Source organism: Mustela putorius, unplaced genomic scaffold, assembly GCF_011764305.1.
Source record: "Mustela putorius furo isolate JIRA1106 unplaced genomic scaffold, ASM1176430v1.1 tig00000281_pilon_pilon_pilon, whole genome shotgun sequence".
NCBI classification, from domain to species: Eukaryota; Metazoa; Chordata; class Mammalia; order Carnivora; family Mustelidae; genus Mustela; species Mustela putorius.
Genome location: NW_025421343.1, coordinates 20,677,232 through 20,701,882, shown reverse-complemented (window position 1 = coordinate 20,701,882; position 24,651 = coordinate 20,677,232). Strand labels below are relative to the sequence as shown.

The 24,651-nt window shown below is 34.5% G+C and overlaps 1 pseudogene; it reads left to right on the top strand.

Annotated features, from left to right (window-relative positions):
* The first annotated feature begins 8,744 nt into the window (after positions 1-8,744).
* On the top strand, positions 8,745-10,712 carry LOC106003621 (annotated as a pseudogene).
* The last annotated feature ends 13,939 nt before the right edge of the window (positions 10,713-24,651 follow it).

Sequence of the window (24,651 nt, the reverse complement as noted above, 5' to 3'; positions counted from 1 at the left end):
AACATGCAATCTGCTAATCCTGTCACCACAGAAAATAAGGTTAGTTTTGACAAGTTCTTACTGAACACAATATAATCAATTAATATCCAGTTATTGACTTTTTCAAATTTTTGGTTGGTAATTCCAGAACATCACCAATTTGAAATAATCACTGGAAGAAGATCCTCATGCATAACAATACATTAATCCATAATCACTGCGCGCATAAAATTTAGCATTTTAGAATAGTCTAAAGTTTGGGAATTTTTACCTTTCAAAATGGATTATCTTCAGAAATTTTTTTTTTAAGATTTTATTTATTTATTTGACAGACAAGTAGGCAGAGAGGCAGGCAGAAAGAGAGAGGAGGAAGCAGGCTCCCTGCTGAGCACAGCACCCGATGCAGGGCTTGATCCCAGGACCCTGAGTTCATGACCTGAGCTGAAGGCAGAGGCTTAACCCACTAAGCCACCCAGGCACCCCCAGAAATTGGTTTTTAAAGCAACAAATTTTCTCTAGGATATAGAAACAAGCATTTTAAAAAGAATGATAAAAATTGACCCACCTTAGTATAAGAGCCTGTTGTCATTCTCCCAATGGCAGAGTGATGATTCTTTATAATAAACACTGCCACACATATCATGGCATAATGTATAGAATTGTCAAATCACTACGGTGTACACCTGAAAAGAGTATAACACTGAACGTCAGACATACTTTAATAAAACAAAACAAAACAAAAAACTACAACCTATGATCCTTATATAGATATATGGATATTGAATTACTTATGCAAAACTGAATATCATGATTTTATTATATTTTCTTAAAAATGAACATTTTTTCTTTGGTTGAATGGTGCATGACTAGAATAAGTAGAAAAAGGAAGCACTTATGAATTACTTACCAAATCAAATATTTTCATTTATTTTAATATCATAGTTGGTAAAAAATAATCATAAAACTTTAAGAATTACCATATATATAAATAACAGATGTCTTATTAATTTTAATAGTATAACTTTAAGATATATTGATCGATTCTATGAAGTGATTTATCTACAAATGTTAATAGTTTTCTAGAACTAAATATAAGTTAAGAGTATAATTTGATTTTTGGCCTGTCCTGCAAGTGAAATAAGAGTAGATAAATAATTAATAAGAGAAAATATGAAACAAAATGGAACACATAATTGTAAAATACTTGTTATTTATTTAAAGATCAATACATTGTATCAAGAAAATTTTCTACATTTTATAAATATAAAAGCACACAAAAACAAAATTTTAAGGAATAAAATAAAATCAGTTTTGAATTTTTTCTATGAATTTTAAAAGTTTATAAAATATGTTTATAATCAAAACACATTTAATTGCTGCAGAAAAAAAAGCAGTGAACTACTTCAAGAATAATAACTTGGTCCTGAATATTATGTAACTTTATTTGATGAGATAAAAGCCATACTTCTGAATAAAAGGGCTGCCATCCAGGTTCCTAGCAAAGGTGAGAGCTAGAGGTATTAAGAAAACAGGAAATAAATCATGATAGCTTAATTACATACAATATGTTTCACATGTTTATCATATAGGAAATTATTTGAAAAACTGGAAAATTATTTGAAAGTTTGGAAAAGCTGAGGGCATTTAGATCAAATGATGTTTAAAGGTCTATTGAGCACAAGGACCCTTTGAACCTGAATTTGTTGAGTTCTTGATTTAGCAGTTCAAACGATACTAACATCTTTCTCAAATCTTGTCCATCATTATGTGACTGCCTATCTGCACATTCCCAAGCACATGTGCCCTGTCCACCTGAAGAATGACTAGGCTGTTTCTGTCCTAATTCCCCTTCCTCTTCCTATCCTTTGCCTACAGCTGTCAGAGATGATTCATGTTATCCTTCTTTGAGTCCTGCCATTCTATTAAGAATGGAACAGAGTAGCTCTTGGGTTTTGAATTCTGAGTTCAGAGGTTTATTTACATGATCATCAAACTGTGGAGAACAAGGAAATAACAGTGCATAAAAGATGGGGATCTTTCACTTCGGGTTTCACCAGTGTTCCTTCTCCTTTGGAGATGAGATGTGGCAAAAGAAATTGTGATGGGCATATTTGAAAAGCCCATGTACTGAGAACAAGAGGTTTGACCTACCCATTACCAGCAGCATGCTCATATAAATAATTTGTAGTGTAAATCCTATGGCATACCACTTAGAAATAAAGAATGAGCTAATGTTACACTCAACAGTATAGACAAATATCACAGATATAAAGATGAGAAAAAGATGGTGGTCACACAAAAACATAGCATATTTTGAAATCCAAGTGTACATGAAATTGGCAAAACTAAGCTATTGTGATAGGTTAGCAAGAATGCTAGTTACCTTGAGTGTGCAGGGTATTCACTGAGATGGGGCATGATGAGAAATTTTGAAATATCCTGTATCTTAATCTGCCTGGTGCTTACCTGAGTGCATATATACACAGAAGCTCTTAGAGCTGTAGTGTACTATATTATACTTTAATAAAACATTTTAAAAGCAATATTACTAACAGGGGCAATTAAATAGAAACCCACATCTATTGCATTTGGGGATATATAACTTTTAAGTTTTTTTCTTTTGTTTTTTTAGCTATTCTAACTACTTAGCTAAACTACCACCTAATAAAAATTTAAAATTTTATTTATGGTTCCTCTCTTTTATCCCAACTATTATATATAATTTTTATTCCACTTTTAATTTAAGCCACCTTTTAATATTTTGTAACCCAATTTAAAAAATTTTTCCTAAACAGGTATACCTTATTTTTTATTTAACTAGATTCTAAAATAGTGTACTTCATAAATTTTATGAAGATTTTGGGTAAGAGTTCGGAAACAGGGTTTAGAAACAGAATCTTACAAAGTCCTTTATTTATACACAAGATTAATTATGATAGAATACAAAAAGCTGTTACCTTTGAATTTATAAAAGCCAGTGTCCTTTTCCATGACTGAGAAAATCGTGATTTTGAATTAAGAAACACTGTATAGTGTATCTACATAATAACATTTGGCAAGAGATTAACAGAAACATTTTTGCTATATGAGGATGATTTATAGAATGTTTGTGTTTAAATTTTTATTTTATACTAAATAAGATTTTTGGTTAGGCTTATGTAATTCTTCAAATGTGTGGGATGCAGATTAATGAGCCAGGACAGCAAAGAGATTCAAATTGCTGCTAAAGAACTCTATGATCTATAGAACATCTTTCCTGCCCACCTAGTCACATTTACCTTCCGTACAGGGAGAAAGAAAATATAGAAGGAAGACAACATCCGTCAATATGCTGACATTGCTGGAAGACCATGCAAATATTTTGTAAAGAAAAGTCATACTTGGCCCCTTGGGTTTACTTTCTCAGGAAAGGCAAATACAGATTTTTTTTTTTCTTCTGAAATGTATGTTTCCAAGAAAGTATAGTACTTCTTGGAATTAAACAAAAATCTAAGGAAGACACAATTTGCATATACCATGTAATGCATATGTGTGTGTTTGGTGATGACTACCTCACCCTGTGACACAGAACCACTGTATGTGATGGATCAGTACTGTTCATATCAAAATGAAATCTCTGCCCTGAAAAGTACATACTCTCTTCCTCAAAATAGTTACCTAAGAAGCACATTCCTTCTAATGTTTAAAATCTTATGGGAATAGACTCAACCTTCAAATTTCTTGTTCAGTGAACTTTGTGCTGTAATAGGGGAAGAGGGGAACTGGAAAGATAATTTGTGTGCATGTGTGAGAAAAGACACTAATGCATTCCTATCATAAAAATTGGGAAAGGACTTTTGTGTATTTCTGACTGGGTAAAGGAAGAGGTCCTATATTAGTGCTTAAAAAATAAAAATATGGAAGGATTCTTATTTTAATGATTTTGTAACCTAATTTAACTATTGTACAGTATTTACAGATTAACTACTAGCAGTTTTTCTTCATTATTACACGGTTTCTGAATATATGCAAAATGCCCAAGGTTTCAGAATATAGGCAAAGTATTAACTTTTAGGTCAGAATGATCATGTAATTTTCTCCATGGTATGTATAATCTTGGAATATAATAATATGGGATTTCCATTTCCCACCATCAGGCTCATGGAAATTAGAATCTTTGTGGGATGCCCAAGTATTCCACTGCTGGAAGATCAAGAAGGACACTGGTGCTTCCAAAATATATAACGACCAAGAACTATAAAATTCTAGGTTGGTGAACTTAGAATTTCATAGATATTATGATCGCTTTTGAAGTTTGTCCCATTTATTCAGAATGTTGAACACTGTATTTATAAGCTATGGATTCTAAACCATCTTCACCATTTACAGTATTTAGTCTGGCAATATTCCAGCTCAAGTGAAATAAACTCTCCTACGGGGTATTGGAAACACTTCCAAGGATGATATTTTGAATTAAACAGAATTAATAGCATTTAGAATAAGTAGATATTTGTATTTTTATTGACTAAACTTCATAGACAGATTTGCTTAAGTTTTCTTTTTCTGGATCTTCATTTATTAACCTTTTAAACAAAAAAATCATAAGGATTCATCTTCATTTATTCATCTTTTTTTTAAAGAATTTATTTGTTTATTTGACAGAGAGAGATCACAAGTAGGCAGAGAGGCAGGCAGAGAGAGAGGAGGAAGCAGGCTCCCTGCCAAGCAGAGAGCCCAATGCAGGACTTGATCCCAGGACCCTGAGAGCATGACCTGAGTCAAAGGCAGAGGCTTAACCCACTGAGCCACCCAGGCACCCCATTTATTAATCTTTTTAACAAATGTTTTTACCTCAGGGAAGATCTTCCTTCCTTCCTTCCTTCCTTCCTTTCAAGGAAGAGAGAGAAAGATGGAGAGAGAGGGTAAGGGGAGAGGCAGAAGGAAAGGGTGAGAGAGAATCTTAAGCAGGATCCATGGCCAGTGTGGAGCCTAACGTGGGGCTCAGTCTTACATCCCTGAGATTATAACCTGAGCCAAAAGCAAGAGTCAGACAATTAACCCACTGAGCCACCCAGAAACCTCTTCTCAGGGCAGATTTTTAAAAATTATAAATATTCCACCTGTCTTAAAAGAGTTATTCCCTGAGTTATCAGCATCCTCTAATTAGAAATCTATGTATTTGAACAAACATAGGGATAGTTACACAGTGACAGCTACTGGTGCTCCCCTCTCCCCAATTTTTAACACAAATTTTTAAAGTGTGAGGGGTATCAGGATTTAGATGGAGTTAACAAATCTCTCATTCTGAATGAAACTAAATGACCATTAGCTTTTCAAATTTTTTAATTGTTTTCTTTCCCAGCCAGCATGCCAACACCAGTAAAGAGCTCTCTTTCTCAAATCATGTCTCTGGGTAACTTTCAAAATCAAAGAAGGCAGTGAAACAGATTAAACATCTCTAAAATCATTTGTCTTCAAATATTACAAATAAAGATTTTAAAAAGTCCATCTATGCTACTGAATTTTAATTGCAGCTTTTGTGAGAACATCTCTCCCACTCTTCTTTATTGAAAATGGACCATTTTTACTTTGGCAGTCAAATTAGTTTTCTTTTCTTTTCTCTTTTCTCACTTTACCTTAAAAAGTGTTTCCATGGAAAAGTGCTTTCCATCTCCCAAGTCGCCAACTTATGAACAAATCTATGCCTCACAACCTGGCTTTTAAGTGGGGAACTTATTATATTAAAAATGTCTATCTTTTAGTGACATGCTGGTGTCATTATTTATAGCAATAATAAGTTCTAACTGCCACTTTTCAGCACTAGGTTTAATTACAGATCTTAGAAGGCACCATAGAGAAAATTTATTCTAATAGTTACAAGCACTTAAAAATAGATTTCTAAGTCCACTTTCTCAAGAAAAAAAAAAAAGTCCAGCAAACCCAGTCTAGAAATACCTAATAGAGTACTTACTGCTGAGTGGGAGTGAGGTTGGGCAGCAGGTGGACAAACATTTGCCCAGTCACTCTCCATTCTGATCCTTAGAATCCTCTGAGGGGTATCTTTGGAGGCTTTGTTTGAATGTATCAGATCTAGTCTATCCACTTCATTTAAAGATATAAAGTAGAGTAAAAATGGGGAGGGTTGCCTGGGTGGCTAAGTGGATTAAAGCCTCTGCCTTTGGTTCTGGTCATGATCTCAAGGTCCTGGGATCAAGTCCCACATTGGGCTCTCTGCTCGGCAGGGAGCCTGCTTCCCTCTCTGTCTCTGCCTGCCTCTCTGACTGCTTGTGATCTCTCTCTCTCTGTAAAATAAATAAATAAAATCTTAAAAAAAAGGGGGGGGCGGGGAATAACTCACAGAAGTCAACACACAGGTCAATGGGAATAAAGATGTGAGTCTGATCTACGGAATCACTTAATTATCTTGCCTTGAACAGTGTTGGCTTATATACTGTTTAAGCAGTTAAGTCACACAATGAAGCTCAAGTGTGCTTGTTTGTGTACACTCTGTAAGCCTTTCTTCACAGTTCTTTTTTGGAAAAAGTGGTAGAAATTTTATTAGGTGGATTTCAATGTGTAAAAAATAACTGGCCACACGAAAGGTATCATTGAATATTTCCACTTTAGGTCCTAATAGTTTTGATTAGCTTTCCCATAAAAATAATCTGCTTTTTGTTAAACCCATCATAAGGACTCACTTGGGAAAACTTCTCTTCTAAAAACAAAGGAATGCTGGGGTGCCTGGGCAGTGCCGTTGGTTAAGCATCAGATACTTGATTTCAGCTCAGGTCATGATCTCTGGATCATGAGATCAAGCCCCACATTGGGCTCCACGCTCAGTGGGGAGTCTTCTTGAGCTTCTCCCTCCCTCTCTCTCTCAAATAAATAAATAAATAAATCTTTAGAAACAAGGGAATGCTATCTTTTTGTTGACTGTGAAATAGAACTATTTTGAGATTCCAAGGCCTACTGTCCAGTTGTTGTTGGACAGGAACAAAATAAAAGCAAGGGCAGGGAGAGATTCTAATTATTATGAAATTTTTTTTCCATTACAACTTTTGGTTTTCTCTAATAGGCATTCTTGTTTTGTTGTTTTTCCTGTTGCTCAAAGTGGAGTGAATCATAGCAGCTTGCTTGCTTCCATTAGAGGCTTGAGGTAGGATTTTCAGGTTTATTGAAATGTAGCACATGAGAAAATCCTCTCAGGAAATGCCTTTATGCTGGTTTAGCATTAGCGCTAACAAATGGACTCACAGAATTTTCTCAGTCTTCGGTTTTCTCATTAGGTACACTGGTTGGTAAGGAAAATATGGTTGTTTTTTAATATAACCAACAGGGAAATTATCAGAAATATCTGTTAAAATGCAGTTTTCTTTTTTTTTTTTAAAGATTTTATTTATTTATTTGTCAGAGAGAGAGCAAGCGAGAGCGAGCACAGGCAGACAGAGTGAGAGTGGCAGGCAGAGTCAGAGGAAGAAGCAGGCTCCCTGCGGAGCAAGGAGCCCGATGTGGGACTCGATCCCAGGACGCTGGGATCATGACCTGAGCCGAAGGCAGCTGCTTAACCAACTGAGCCACCCAGGCGTCCCTAAAATGCAGTTTTCAAGAAAAAAAAGTATATTGATGCTGCCAGTTCTTCAAAAATTATGTCCTACATACCTGTAATCCCCATCTGTGAACTGCTTATATTCTGTACATTTGTTGACTGCAATTTATAAACAGAAATGAACTTTCATAGTGTCTGAATGAAGTCAGTCATTTATCAGGACAAGTCAATAAGTGATATTAGTTTATAATATCACTAAAATATTATATATTTATAATGAACAACCAGAGGGAATATTATGACTTCAAATTAATAATGCTTCCATACTGCATTTTAATGACATACTACTTTTGATAGAAGTTAACATTTGCAGATAAAAATTACGACAAAATTGCCCACATTTTCAAAGTGATCTTGTTAGGTATTTCTTAAATTTGAATAATTTAAAAATTCCTTTTAAAGAAAATAACTTTTAGCCATTCTTAGATAATATTTAACTTGTTAAATATTAAATAATATTTAAATTTAAATAAATATTAAATAATATTTAACCTGTACAAGTATAAATAATTGTATATGACATAAAGCTATCCTACGTGCTATATATCTATTAAAAAACCTACAAAACCAAAAAGTAAAATTCAAACATTAAAAGTTTTTTTTTCTCTCTCTCACTATATAAGTATGGCAAGCACTTTTGAGGTGAAATGTTAACAACATACTTACTTTGTAGAGATTTAAGAAATAGATTTTTCCCTTTTCTGAACTTCTGCAAATCTTCAGTTGGCTGACACAAATTAACACTCACTTAATTGGAAAAAATAATTTATATATAAAATCTATACCACTTCTTTTCTGATCTAGAGCAACAATGATTAGGATATTATAGCTCTACTACATAGCACCAAAGAATTACAGGCATATCTCAGAGATACTGTGGATTTATTTCCAGACCACTGCAATAAAGCAAATCTCTCAATAAAGCACGTCAAAGGGATTTTTGGTAGTTTCTCAGTGCATACAAAATTTATGTGTACCCTACACCATAGTATATTAAATGAGCAATAGCATTATGTCTGAAAAACACTGTACATACCTTAATTTAGAAAAAAAAAATTTCATTGCTGTAAAATGCTAACCTTCATCTGAGCTATCCGTGAGTTGTAGTCCCTGATCACAGATCACCATCACAAATACAATAATACTTTAAAAGTCTGAAATACTATGGGAATTACCAAACATGGAGATAGGAAGTGAGCACATGCTGTTGGAAAAATGGCACCAACAGACATCCCCAGGCAGGATTGCCACAAACCTTCAATTTGTAAGAAATGCGGGATCTGGGAAGCACAACAGAATGAGGTAGGCCAGCACACCCACAAATGAACATGTGTTTGAATAGCACCTATCGGTTCAGAGCAAAGAAGCGGTCATCTCTGAAAAATACTTAAATTAGTCTTTTTACGTTTTGTGATTGAGAACACAGAACGGAAAAATTGTTGTAGAAAGCTTGTAAAATCCAAATAATACATTTGGCTCCTCTAGGGTTTGACACACTCTAGTCTACTCTTGCTGAAATCTTGAATCTTTATGATTTTTTAATAACTTTATTGTGATAAAATTTATACCAACAAACTGTGCCCATCTAAAGAGTACATTTCCATAAGTTTTAAGAGGTGCATATATCTGAGAAACCACCATTACAAGATATGAAGTTGTTTCCAACAACTTCAGAAGTGTCCTTATGCCCCACTGCAGTCTATCCCAACCCCCCACCCCCACCCCACACCAAGTCCTAGATAACCACTGGCCCATTTTCTATCACTATGGATAAGTTTGCATTTTAGAGTTTTATTCAGGTAGAACTATTCAATATGTACTATTTTGTGTCTGACTTGTTTCACTAAGAATAATGACTTTGAGTTTCATCTAATGATCAGTTTGTTCCTTTTAAGATTTTATTTATTTGACAGAGAGAGAGAGAGAGAGAGCAGGAAACAGCATGAACAGGGGGCAGGGAGAGGGAGAAGCAGCCTCCTTGAGAAGCAGGGAGCCTGAGAGGGGTGCCTCCTGGGATCATGACCTGAGCAGAAGGCAGACATTTAACTGCCTGAGCCACCCAGGTGCTTGAGTTTGTTCCTTTCTCTTTGCGGTGATTTTATCTTTGCTATATATCTAATAACACTACAGCTTGAGAACCTTGGCAGATAACCTGGAGACACATGGTTCTGAAGCTGTGAAAAAGGCCCAATAATGGTTCCATCAGTTCCATGGGTAGTAGGAGCAGTGAGTAGACCCCAAAGATCCCAGAGCAGCCCCGTTGCGGCCAGGGGCAGTTACCCCTGTACCACAGGAGAAGGTGCCCCAGTCAGTCACCATTCCCACAACCCAGACCAATAAGCATGAGACCCAACAGCCACCACAACCCCTGCCCTCGGCGCTGCTAACACCAAGCCTGGCACCATTGTCAGCAGCGAAGGTAGTGGTGGCCAGGTGACCTCACATCACTGGTGCCTGCCTGGGGTGACAAGAAGGTCATCACAAGGAAGGTTTTGAGAATAGTCAAATGGTTCAGTGTAAGAAACAGATAATGGTTTCATCAACAGGAATGATGCCAAGGAAGTGTATTTGCACAATGGACCACCATAAAGAATAGGCCTAGGAAGTTCTTTGGCAGTGTAGAAGATGGGGAGATGGTGGGGTTTGATGTTGCTGAAGGAGAAGAGAGTGCGGGGCAGCTTCTGTGATAGGCCCTGGTGGAGCTCCAGTGCAGGGCAGTAAATGTGCAGCCCACTGTAACCATTATAGACCCTCTCCACATGGCTAGGGTCCTCCACACAACTGCCAACAGAACTTCTAGCACAGTGAGAGTGGGGAAAAGGAGGGTTGAGAAAGTGCTCCCAAAGTCCATGCCCCACAGAGCTGCTCTCTGGCAGTGGAGGGTTCCCACCTTACCACAGGCAGAGACCCTAAATTCTTGGGCCACAGTCCTCCAACCTTCCTGTGCTAGGAGAGGTGATGGTGGGAGCTGACAATCAGGGTGCAGAGGAACAGGTAGGCCACTGAGACAATATGTATCAGGGTACAGATCACAATTCTACAGGGGCCTCCTGGCCAATGAGAGCTTAAGGAGGATGGCAATGAAGAAAATAAGGAAAATCAAGGAGATGAGACCCAAGGTCAGCAGCCATCTGACCTACGTTGGTAAGTACCATGGCATATTCAATTACCTGCACAGATGCCTAGAAAACCCTAACGCACAAGAGTAAAGCTTGAGGGGCGCCTGGGTGGCTCAGTGGGTTAAGCCGCTGCCTTCGGCTCAGGTCATGATCCCGGGGTCCTGAGATCGAGTCCCACATGGGGCTCTCTGCTCAGTGGGGGCCCTGCTTCCCTCTCTCTCTCTCTCTGCCTGCCTCTCTGTCTACTTGTGATCTCTGTCTGCCAAATAAACAAGTAAAATCTTTAAAAAAAAAAAAAAGGAGTAAAGCTTGAGACAAAGCTAAGAGACAAAAGCAGCAAGCATATCCACCAACTGAGAATTCATCAGCTCAAGGTAGGACTGAGTAAATGCCATTTTACCATCTCTACAACCATCCAACACGAAGACATGAGTATGAAATTCCAGCAATAAGAAATGAACAAAAGATTGAGGCTGACGGCCTTAAATGCTTGCTTTTTGCCCACTGACAAGATAAACAGGACTATCATCATCACCTATGCAGCATGGGTTTTTTATTATTTTTTACCTAAAGACATCTATTTTTGGTAATGACAAACATTTTTTTTCAATATACCTTCAAAGGTTTATTAATTGTTTCATATCTGGTCAAATTGAGAGTTTTAAGAACCTCATTTTTCATTTGTAATGAAAGTTTATGACTTTTTTTTTTCCAAAAAGTTGACAAACAACAAGCATCTGTTAATAAGGTCTTAAAATAATTGTCAAAAGGAAAAAAAAAAAGGGACCAATAATTGCTGTTAATAGAGGAGGTCATCAGAAACCACTCATTTTAATCTTGCTAAGTCATTGGATATTATGGGAGATTACGCCTATCTCAGTTTTGTCGTTGAGAAAGCACCATTCCTTTTGTCACTGTAGATGTCTTTCTTACTAAGAATTCAGACTAAGATCAGAACAGTGAAGTTTTTTTTCAGTTGAGTTAGAAAAAATAAACTCTCACCAGAAATATTTTTCTCTTTATTATTGATAAGTTAAGTTCTCTCATCACTTAATAAAATTACTCTCAGATGAAGACATGCACATGTATTTCATACTGGAGGTTAAAATCTTAATATCATTTATGTAGTCCTTTGCATGGCAGTGCAATATTGTGAAACATGACTGTGAAGCCAGAGACTATGGAATCTTAATAATTGATAAGAAGGATTATGATTGTTCCCTGATCTTTAAAATTTTGGTCAAATCACTCAAAGCACTCTTACTGTCAGTTGTAAATGCATAGAAGAATGCAAAAAACAATAAAATTAATATTTAGTACACTGTAATTTATAATGCCCACTCACATATAAATGTGTTGGATTTGCTCCCAACATTTTGGTTTTTTTTCTTCTTCTTCTCAGCCCTGAGAACTAAAGTGTTTTATTTCTTTGTAAAAAACTTAGTAAGGAGGAGAGGGAGCCTGGGTGGCTCAGTTGCTTAAGGGACTGCCTTTGGCTCCGGTCATGGGATCAAGCTCTGCATCAGGCTCCTAGCTCAGTGGGGAGCCTGCTTCTCCTTTTGCTCCTCCTGCTTGTACTCTCTTTCTCTCTCTCTCTGTTAAATAAATCAATAAAATCTTTAAAAAAAAAAAAAAACTTAGCAAGGGTCATTTGAACAACACTTGCCTTACTCTTCTTGTTACATAATTTATATATGAAGGATCTTTCATATATGAAAGGACCATTTATATCGAAGGATCTCTTCTGTGCCTTAGCAAGCTATCATACTTCTTTCTAAATTTGGATTCGCTCCCAACACTTGGGTTTTTGTGCTTGCAATGTTTGAAATACCTTTGAGAGTTCCATTAATGTGGAGTATTTTCCTAGCATCACTTACTCTGGACATGCTGCCAATTCTTGAACTAATAGGTGAGTAGCGACCACTCATGGATGGATTTGGAGAGAAGTGACATGACTGCTCATGGATTGTGATGCGCTTCTGTTATTTATGCAGTGATCTGTGGGCCAATGAACTTGCAGTAAAGCTGGTACTTTATGCAATTGTTCACAGGTAGTATACCATAATTAAAGTTTAAACTGTATTTCTGGGGAGTGGTATTATTTATCTAAATCACCATAACTAAAATTCATGCACACTGGAACTGAGCAAAACAAGGCTCAAGTGTGTGTGTGTGTGTGTTACATTTTTCCCATAGTTCTCTAATAATCAAAAACTAAAACTTGAATTCTTTCTGCATTTGGTAAATAATCAGCACTGGACAGCTGTCTCATTTAAAATATACATCCACTCTTGATCTACTCTTCCTACTTTTAATTCTTTATCTGAGTCTGTCTGGGGGACTTGTCTTCATGACAGGTTTATACCACTTTATTATGACAGTTTATACTTGATGGCACACAGGAACAAAGAAATGGAGAAGCTGACCAAAAACCATGACAAATCTCTCATTCCAAAATTTAGGAAATTTACGTTCTCCTGAACTCAGATGCTTTAGGTAGCAAAAAACCATGATGAAATGTTTTGAATGAAAAATTCTACTTCTGCAATTAGAAGACAACAAACATTAAGCCCTACTTTTTACAATTAGAATCAGTTCTAACTTCTCTGTATATTAGGGAGCAAAAGTGTTTATGACATTGGCTTTCCTGGGGCCCCTGGGTAGCTCAGTCATTAAGTGTCTGCCTTCTGCTTGGGTCATGATCCAGGGTCCTGGGATGGAGCCCCACATTGGACTCTGCTCAGTGGGGAGCTTGCTTCTCCCTCTCCCACTCCCTCTGCTTGTATTCCCTCACTTGCTGTCTCTTTCTGTCAAATAAATAAAATCTTTAGAAAGAAAGAAAAAAAGAAAGGAAGGGAGGGAGGGAGGAAGGAAGGAAGGAAGAAGAGAGGAAAGGAAAGGCAAAGCAAGGCAAGAAAGAGAGAGAGAGAAAGGAAGAAAGAAAGAAATACCTCCTGGTATTCAAATTCTAACTCTCAAAATATCGAGGTCTTTCTTAAATAATAGAATGTTATGTGCCCATTTCTGCCTATGAGAAATAGCCCTTTCTGCTCTTTTAATTGTGCTTAAAATGGAAAATACAAGACAGAAGATACAAACCCTCAATATTATTTGCAATAAAATCCTCTCATTTAAATGTATTTAAAACCAGATTCTAAATATTTCAGCTTTTAATATAGGCACATGCTGCACAAAGAATTACAGTAGAAAGTGAAGAGTTACATTTTTTAATCACAACCTTCCTTGACTGAAGGTGGTACAAAAATTGACCAGAAGAAAATTGTCCTTCATTAGGACAGTCCCAGGTCTAGCAACATCTCTTGCTTTGTATTCTATTTTTAAAAGCTGCAAACATATTTGGGCTCCTATTCTTCTTAACCTTGAGCTACTTTTAACCTTTAAAGAGGTATCTTGGCTTTAGACCGGTGTATGTAATTTTTGAAGTGTTCACTCTAAGTCCAAGTTTCCTTTTCTTGCCCTCAAGGAATCTTCTCTGTTTCCACACTAACAAAACTGAACAGTCTCTGGGGGGAAAGACTGGGTTGGGGAGGGGGCTCTAAAATATCTTTCTGTATTTCAAACATTGACTTGGGTGACGTAATAGAGTATAACCATTAAGCATGTGAACTCTGCAGCCAAAATACATAAATCTAAATTCCAGCTCCACCAATCAGTATCTGTGAGACCAGAGAGAGTTACTTACTCTATCGATGCTCTTTTCCTCTGTAAAATGTGGGTGATACAAGTGTCTAGCATATGGAGTTTAAATGATGTGATGTCATAGTATTCCTCACATATTACATTCAATACATACTAGTTTTTATTAGTATTATTAATATTATGATGATGATAAAAATTTTATATTTGTTTCATTTTATATCTTCCAGAGAATCTGAAATTTTAGGTTTTATCACCCCAATCAGTCACTTATAAAACATTCACTTATAACAAATAGGGCTATCCCCAGAGTTCTTGACTTTTCCTATAAAAATTGATATGGCTGGAAACAACTTAAGAAGTATTAGAAAGCCTCTTCCCATACTTGAAGAGACTTTAGTTTTCTGTAAAGCACCATACACTATAATTATTTTTGTGACCTGAATGTGACAATTCTGTTAAAAATAGTACAAGTTATGTTAAAAATATCTTCTTATTTCTGTGAGCCAGAGTCTTGGGAAAGAGTGCTCTCATTTCAAATAATTACTTCATATTGGTCATTCTGAATTCCCCTTAGGAATATAAAATGAAGACTTAAAAAAAATGCATTGCGTACTGATTGCAATGAAACATTTTTTTTCCCATTGAGAAACAAAGTTCACCATTTTGTTAATTTTTTGTTATTATGTAGAAAGTGGTGCTCTATAGCAGAACTAAAAGATAATGCATTACATCATTTATAAAAAAAAAAAATCAGAAGAGGAAGGTACAGCCACTTCAAGTCAAGTTTCCTTTCCATACACTACAGTCATGAAGTCTTGTATTTTAGTTTTCCATCTATTATCTTAAGCATATCCAAGCTGCCCTTTCTTTTCAATTTCATACTGATGGAAAGAGAAATCATGTCAGAAGCTTAAAGATAAAACAGAGTATTTTTAAAGGAAGAGACAATGTTGTTTTGGCTGGACTTATACTTTTTTATATGAATTAGAAGCTGAAATCATCCAAAGTTTGATATTTAGAGTGAGGGAAGTTAGTATGGAATAATGAGACTCAGTAACTATATATATATATATATATATTTGTCTAAGTATGTAATTTTCCAAAATAATATTTCAGATGTAACTTTCAGCTGAATATTTAAAGTCAGTTTGGTTGACTTTCCTCTTGGTTGTAAAATATTTCATAATGGACTTAACATTTTCTGATAAAATATCAACTTATATCATAAATATTTCATCAGCATCTGACATATGACAACCAACTTATCAGGGTTCAAGAAATTAAAAAATGAGTGAAACACACAATTCCCTCTCAGAAAGCTCAATCTTTTCTGCATGTGAACCTTTATTACAAAACGAGAAACCTTAAAGATTCTCTACTGAGGTTAATTTTATAGTTGTAATCTTGTTTCCTAATTATACACCTATTGTGATTAGTTTCACCTGTTTGACTCTGCCAGAGGCATCACTGTGTGGTCATCTTGGGAGTAGACTGTTCTTTGGTCTGCCCAGACATGCTCAAAAATTGATCAATGTAACATTTTATATTTCTCTTGATGACTTCAACATTTTTACATCTACTTGATTATACTCCACCAAGCCTTTCATTCCTTTTATTTTCCAGAAATATTTTATGTAAAGAAATCAATAAATAAGACATATATAATAAAAATATGACATAATTAAAATTGTGTTTGGTTAAGGATAAAATAATGAACCCAGCAACCAAGGTCATGCTAATGGTTGGACTAGTGACATGGAGCATGAGGAATGATCAGACAAGACATGTTGCAAATAGTTATTTGAATATTTCTATATTATTGTTTATATTATATAAATAATATAATGAGTAATATATATTATAAATAGTCTCAGAGATAATTTATGATCTTTTATAGAATCACAGGTTATTCAAACTCATACCTTCCATTCAGATGATTTAAAAAAAAAAAAGAAAAGAAAAAGAAGAAAATAATTCAATTGTATGGAAATAAAAAAGTTCAGGAAACTCACCTTTTGGCATTCAAAGAAGCTTGTTAATTTGCTAAGGCCTAATATTTCCTTTAACAAAAGTATTACACAACAACTATTCTGTGGTAAATATGCTCAAAAAGCTAAAACTAAATGTAGTTTCAGTGGAAAATGATGAAAATTAATTAGTATAATTCTATACAATGTTTTCAGACTTTTGTCTTCTTCTTTGTCATAATTTTCAGGATCCATCCTATGTAAGTACCTATAGTTTGAACATTATATCATCCTTACATATATTGAATACAGTAATTAAAAGAAATACTAACAAAAATTAGATCTTAAATTCACTTACCTCTCTTTACATAAGTATCAGAAGACTGAAGAAAACAACCCTATTTCTATTTCTATAGGGATAGGAAATCCAGCTAGAAAGGAAGCCATTCAGGAAATGTTGATATTCTTAAGACAGTGGTCTTCCTTCTGTATTTGCTTTCAAATTCTGCTCAAAAGGAAATTTACTGGTTTCTCCCAAAAGCCAGTTATCCCATATCCTCTCCCTAAAACTGATTCTCTTTTATTTTCAACAATTTTAATTATTTTTCCCCTTTCTTATATAAAAGAAAATACACATGGTAAGATTAAGACCTATGTAACAGCCCTTTCTGTATAAATATATATAAATATATTATAAGTATAGCCAAGAATGTGACTAAACACAATATTTTCCTGAAATTTTTTCTTGCGTGGTATTATTTTAATATGCAACACTTCAGTTTTTTATACCAAAAGAGATTTTAAAAATTCTCAATATGTTAAAACCTAAATTCATTATTTCTGTGATGATTATATTTGAATGCTCATCTTTGTTTTTCTAGTCATTTAAAGGAAAAAAAAAAAAACACCAAAATAATACATACACCTGTGATATCCCAGAATATAAGGTAACTTCCTTTTGCATTTCTGTTGTTCTCCAATCACAGAAGAAATTCTGAATCTCAAATAAAATAGCAATGATAATAATACACCAATTTGAGTGATCTTAGAAGACTATCAGCTCCTTATGATGATTTATGAGTAGGCTTTTATAGGAATTCACTATTGACTGATCTATTGGTTTTCTACTGATAGGTTTATAATTGGAGAATGCATATACCTAGGATCTAAAATTTTAGAAAATCAAAACATAAAATGTTGAGTGTAGATGAATTTATCAATGCTGTGGTCAACTGAGTAAACTTTTCCTTCTTATTTCCATGGATGTTTAATTTATAAATATACAAATATCCAAAGCACTTTTTAATTACAATATGTTTACAAATGGAAAAATAACTATCTTCCAAGAATTATTTCAGATAAAAGCAAAGTTTCACTTGTAAATATTAACATAAAGAACAGAAATTCTTCCAGTGTTATATAGGCAAATTTCCTATATTAATATGAAAAGTTTAAAAATAAATTGTATAAAATATGCTCACTCTTACTTTCATGCTTGTCACTGTTTTCCTTATATTCTTTTCAATTAATAGTGTATTTTTAGAAAGTGGCTATAATAGGGGCACTTGGGTGGCTCTGTCAGTAAAGCTCTGACTTCAGCTCAGGTCATGATCTTGGGTCCTGGAATGGAGCCTGCCACTAGCTCTGCACTCAGCAGGGAGTCTGCTTCTCCCTCTCTTTCTGCCCTCCGCCCCAACTGTGTTTTCTCTTTCTCTCTCTCTCAAATAAGTAAAATCTTTTAAAAAATAAATTAAAAATAAAAAGTGGCTATGATAACAAAATATATGTATGTGGTTGTTCTGTGCTCCAAATAGTTTCCTTTAAAATTGTCTAAATAATGGTTCAGTGGATTTGTGAAATCACATTGTCTTGATGTCTAATAAATTACATAAATGTAAATAATAATACTTGTTCATCAAAAATCGATATTTAGATGTTAAACTTCCCACCATTTCTTACAAATCTAATTTCCTTTCAAGCTTCAGCAATTTTGAATCTATCTTCTCTTAGATCGTGATGAAATTTGACAGTTTCCTAACAGTGGATCTCCAGAAGGTAAGCAACATTATTACCAAGTATCTAAACACCCAGTGGTTTAAAAAAAAAAAAAAATCATTAATTATAACTGCTCTTTCCAAAAAACCATAAAATATATAAAAGTGAAATGATTAAAATATGCTTGGTGATATATTGGGGCTCCTAGGTAGCTCAGTCAGTTAAGTGCCCAACTCCTGGCTTTGGCTCAGATCATGATCTTAGGGTTGTAAGATTGAATCCCACATCAGCTCTGTGCTCAGCACTGAGGCCACTTGATTCTCTCTCCTCCCTCCTCAGTCCTTCCCCTGGCTCAAGCTTAAATAAGTAAATAAATAAACAAACAAACAAATAAATAAAATCTTTAAAAAAAAAAAAAAAGATGCTTGGTGATGTAATCCATTCTGGTTTTGTTCTTCCCTCTGAGGAGGAAGTTTTTTTCCTATTCCTTGAATAGCACCTTAGAGTTGACTCCATGACAAAGGACAGAGTTATAACTGGAATATCAGGTTTCATTTAACTGAAGGGTTTTCTTTTGTGCTCTCGATTTTTCCACTGTAATGCAAATGTCAAGTGTTTTTTTGGTCATTTCCCCCCAAAACCCAGTGGCTTTAGAGTTGGGAGAATAATTATAGTCACAACAGTGCCTTATAACATGATTTGGGAATACTCAATTTTACCAAGAAATAAACCAGTCATTGGAGATCCTGCTGGGTCATTTCGATGACCTCACTTGAAAACTAAAATAAAGCCCTTTAGTAATGGACATGTAATTGTAGATGTGTTCCTGAGAACATGTTTTTAGGAGGACTGCTATTCCAGAATGAAGTTGGCTCTTGTTTTTTATGAGCAGTAAAACGCTTTTCCTAAAGTTGAGCAAAAATTTGAAGAGGTGATTTGTACAAAAACAAAGTATGTCTGAAGTCTCAAGTAAGTGTCATAAAGTGATGTCAACCAAGAAATTACATTTCCCATTTTATTTTCCTAATAATAGCTATATTTATAGAGAAGTTAGTATGCTCCAGTTACAAAGTAGAAAGAGAACATCAGAAAATTAATGATATCATTCACAAAAACTGAAAACAAGTCAGAAAAGAAGGACTCATTAAAATAATGCCTATATTTATCAACTCTTCTATTAAGCTGATATATATTAATTACTTAAAATCATTTTTTTAAAAAAGCACTGGCTTGAAAGTGAAAGGACCTGAAATTCTTCATTAATCTAAAAACCATGACATTTTTCACAAAAAATAATTTAAATCTATGGGTTTCAATATCTTTTTTAAGGACAATAGGGATATAATATGAACCTCAACAGAAGTATTCAAAGAGAACTTCCACAAATTCTTCTAAGATCATATCTACCAACCTACATGTATCTCTGTAGGAACAAAATATTCATATTCCTACACATTATATTTAACCCTCTCTTGTCTGTTTAGTTTCCTTTCCATCTGCTTCATTATCAATTTTTCATGTTTGCTGGATCATTTTGATTTAGTATAAAAAACCTGATACGATATATGCCATATTAAATTTTTTTTTTCTTTTAATCACAAGTAGACAGAGAGGCAGCCAGAGAGAGAGAGAGAGGGAAGCAGGCTCCCTGCTGAGCAGAGAGCCCGATGCGGGGCTCGATCCCAGGACCCCGAGATCATGACCCGAGCCGAAGGCAGCGGCCTAATCCACTGAGCCACCCAGGCGCCCCTGCCATATTAAATTTTTTATTTGTGCACACATTCTGCTCCAGTTAATGACCCATTTCTTTGCATCTTTACACAATAAAACTCTTTTTTGAAAATACTGTCTCCACTTGTTATCTTTCATTTACTCTTTAAGCCAGTATAATTTCACCTTCTCCTGTACTACTCCAACAAATGGCTACTGTCAAGGTCAATAGTGACCAACACACTGCTAAATCCAATGGTTTTACTTACCAAGACAGTTGACCATTTAATCCATCATAAACTCTTTCCTCACTTGATTTTCAAGATATCAGTCTCTCTCAATTCTCCTCCTACCTCCATTACCGCTACTTTCCTTCCCAATAACCTATAAATATTGGAAAGTGCCAGGATTTAGGTCTCAGACTTCTCCTTTACCTGCAGTTACTCCATAGGAAACCCCATTCACTCTTATAGCATTATTTATATGCTTAGGATTCCCCATTTTATATCTCCAAAGCTGACTATTCCTTTGAATTCTAGACTTTCATATACAACAAATTTGTCAACATGGTAGTTCAGTATCTAATATTTATTTGAAACTTAACATAAAACTATTAATCTTTTTATTCCTTTACCTTTCCCCAAATCTCCTCCTTACCTACCCTACCTGATTTGGAGTATTGATTCCTCTGTTTCTTTCATACACCATATCCAATCTATCAGCAAATTCTATTGTCTTGAGCTTCAAAATAGATCTGGAATTTCACCCTCAGAATTTCTACTGCTGCAAGCAAATTCCAAGCCATCATTGTCTCTTATCTGGATTACTGCAATAATTTATAACTAGTATTCCTGTTTTTGTCCCTGCTCTCTACTCTGCCACCATAAATAAAATCATGTCACTCATATAAAATCCTTTAATGAATTACCTTCTCAGAGTAAATACCAACATCGAAACAATATCTTACAAGACACTACATGTTCTGGCCTACCCCAGCTACCATCCTGATAACTCATCCACTATCCCTCTTCCCTGCCCTGAACTCTGCTCTGTCATATACACAAAGTATTCTTGGAGGGCTGAAACCCTCCAAGCACATTTATGGCTTAGTAGTTTGCACTGGGTCTTTCCTCTGCCTGAAATTCTCTGCTTTAGATAAGCTTGCAGTTCCCTTCTTCACACCTTTCAAGTCTCAAATGCTCTATTTGCAGTATACCCCTCTCTCTCTCACACACACACCCCAAACTTCCTATTCTCTTGACCAATTCTATTGCATTACTCAGAGTTTTACTATTTCCTTACCTGTTTGTTTATTGAATGTCTCTTGTCCAAAAATAAAAGGTCACTGCAGGCAAGGACTCTCTTCCCTGCTGTACGTAACCCGGAACTTCTAAGAATTTCTGACATGAAGAAGGCATTCTGTAAACCTCTTGAATGGCTGAGGAGAAACCTCCATGTTTTCTTTCTACCTCAAAACTTAACCCATGATATGTTTCCTAATACATAGGTCATTAGCTTTGACCTTTCTACAAAATTGTCTACCTACATTCTTCTAATTTCTCACTTTTGATATCTGCTCATTGTAGGGACAATTTTATATCTAATCATTAAAAAGAAATTTTAGAATTCAGTCTAAAGGTACAGAAATATCTGATTGAAATACAAATACTATAAATCTGTCTTATATTTAAATTCTAAATTAAATATTTTAGGTTTAAATGAAATTAAATTACTTCTAAATTAAAATACTTGCTGCATAAGTCAAACTCATTGAAATAGAAAGAAACATGGTAGTTGCCAGGGGGTGGTGGGTGGGGGAAATGAGGAGATAATGGTCAAAGAGTAAAATCTTTAGTTATAAGGTAAACAAATTCTGATGATCTAATTTATATCATGGTGAATATTGTTAATAATACTCTATTTCATATTTTAAATGTACTAAGAGAGTAGATCTTAATCTTTCTCACTAAAAAAATTGTATGTGAGATGATGGTAATGGACATGGTAATTAACTTGATTGTGGTAATCATTTCACAGTGTGAGTATATATCAAATTCATCAATCTGTATACTTTAAATATATATAAATTTTCTCAATTATACTCAGTAAATCTGGGGAAAAAATAACTGCAGTATAATGTATTTCAGCTGAACAATTTTTATAAAGGATGTTACGTTGCAGAATGTGTTCTTTCTAGAACAAGCAAAGAAATATACACATCTAGACCATCATTTTGATTTGGTTAGCATCTGGTCAAAAACCTTTGATGGCTCCCCACTGAGTGTAGCAGCAAGTCCAAGTTTCTTACACTGGTGTTTAAGGTTTTATTTAACCTGGAAAGTTATTTATAGGCTACCTTTTATGTTGACTCCACTTCTACCTCATAATCCAAGCTTCTGCCACTTCCCTATTACCCACACATATTATGATAGTTCACATCTCATTGTCGTTCTGCCCACATGATACTATCATGTATAGTAAGTTTTGGAATCATAGAAGTAAGTTTGTATAATGATAAGTTTTTCTGAATTCCCAAGTAAAGCCCATCTCAACCAAGACACTACAAATAGTTTTGGATCTAAAACTATCAACTATGTGGCCTTAGCTAAGGAATGTCATTTAACCAGTTTGCTCAGCTATAAAATGAATATCTACTTTATCACTCTGTTACTATTTTTGAAAATAGAAAGTGTTCAATAAAATGCCTGAAACAAGTAGACACAAAAGGCTGCATATTTTCTTTATTTCCTTTTCCCAGTCATTCAACGCTATTGTCTATACCAAAGCTCTATCTCTATCATACAACTTTTAATTTATCTGTTTTGATTAGTTTTTTGGTTTTGATTAGTTTAACCCTTGCTCTTGAGGTTATTTTTTTATACATTACACATACACCCTCCCTGGGCACTAATCTACTACTGTTTATGAGTTTTAAATTTTTTTTTTTTTTTAAGTAAGCTCCATGCCTAGAATGGGGCTTGAAACTCATGACCTTGAGATCAAGATCTGAGCTGAGATCAAGAGTGGATGCTCAACTGACTAAGCCACCCAGGTTCCCCTGTTTTTAAGTTTTGGGCATGTGATTTGAAGTTTCAAAATTGTTATAAGGCATTGTAAAGAATAAGGTAGCTCCCTATGAGCCTGGTCTATCAAAAGGGGCATTTATTGTGATATAGCCATCAATCATTGTTTAATTTTCTGGTTAACATTACTAAAAATGATTTGGGGTGTTATGATGGGATGGTAATAACTTTAGTGCAATTAGTTTCTGATATTATTCACAGAAACATTAAATAGCTTGCATAAGATTATTTTCTCTAAACAGTATGTTTTAAAATAGCATAATCCTAATTTAGAATTACTGCCCTTTTCTTTAAATCAAAGATGCTTAAAACCTTTTCATTAGCTGATCTAGATAAATAATTTATAAGTCAAGTTAAAGTCAGAGCTCTATGTTGAAATTAGATTTTCTCTGAAGAAGTAAAAAACAACAATTTGGAGAAGGTTAACTCTGATTAGGTAAAAAGAATTTCTTCCAAATGATGCTATTTCTGTCACATTATCCAAAATTGCACATTTCCTTCTGGCTTTATATATTGTGTTTTTAATCCCTGTTGGGGCGTTTTGTCCATTAAGTACTTTTCCTTCAAGGTACTGAGGAGTTGTTCCTTTTAAACACAATACAGCAAATAATTTGTTATCAAATGTCCTGGTTGTTTCCTATTTTTTTTAAGTACTAGATTTTTTTATATCAATTGAATCTGCAATCATAACTATTCATTCAGGAGAAAAGGAGCCTGCAGATTGAAAAATAGACCAATTTAAAGGAAAGTTCATTTTGACATTTAAACCTCAAGTAAGAATTAAACTTTGCCAATAGTATTGAATTAGAAATAAAAATTTTGTTTTTAGGAGAGAAAAGTAATATTGGTAGGCTACAATTAATTTTAAATAAGATAAAATTTGTACTCTTTCATTTATCTTTATTTTCTATAATATTATTTTAAATATATATTCTTGCATCTTGTCTGAATGTCACATTGCCAAGACAAACTAAATGTGTTTCAAGTTTGGAAGAAATATTATTTTGAGTACACTGAATATTCTGAAGAATTTATTATCCATTTTATTTGTCATTACAACTCTTCTGCCAAGGTTCTTTTCCACAAGTTCCAATTTTCTTGAAAAATTCCCATATATATTCCCAAATCTATTGTATAATAAAGAAACCTTTGGGAAAACTTAGAAAAATGCTGAAATGATTAATAAAACAAATAAGTCAACAGCATTAGTACTAGGTTTATAAGCACATTTCTAAGGTTAAAATACCTTTAGATGGGTAGACAGATAGAAACAGAGCTAAAGATACAGATACATATATATCTACTATCTATCTTTACATTTACTTATTATCTATAAATCTATCATCTTCTGTAATGATTCCTGACATCTTTATAAGAAAGATATCTTTTTTAAAATGTTTTTAAAAACTAAATTAAATAGGACAGGAAATGGCATACCATCTGGATCTGACCAAATCAGGTTGGTCATAAAAAGACCTGTTAATATTAGGTATATAAATACTTTCCTTGACCAAGAAATTTTTCAGTAAGCAACATGCTTAAAACTGTATTCC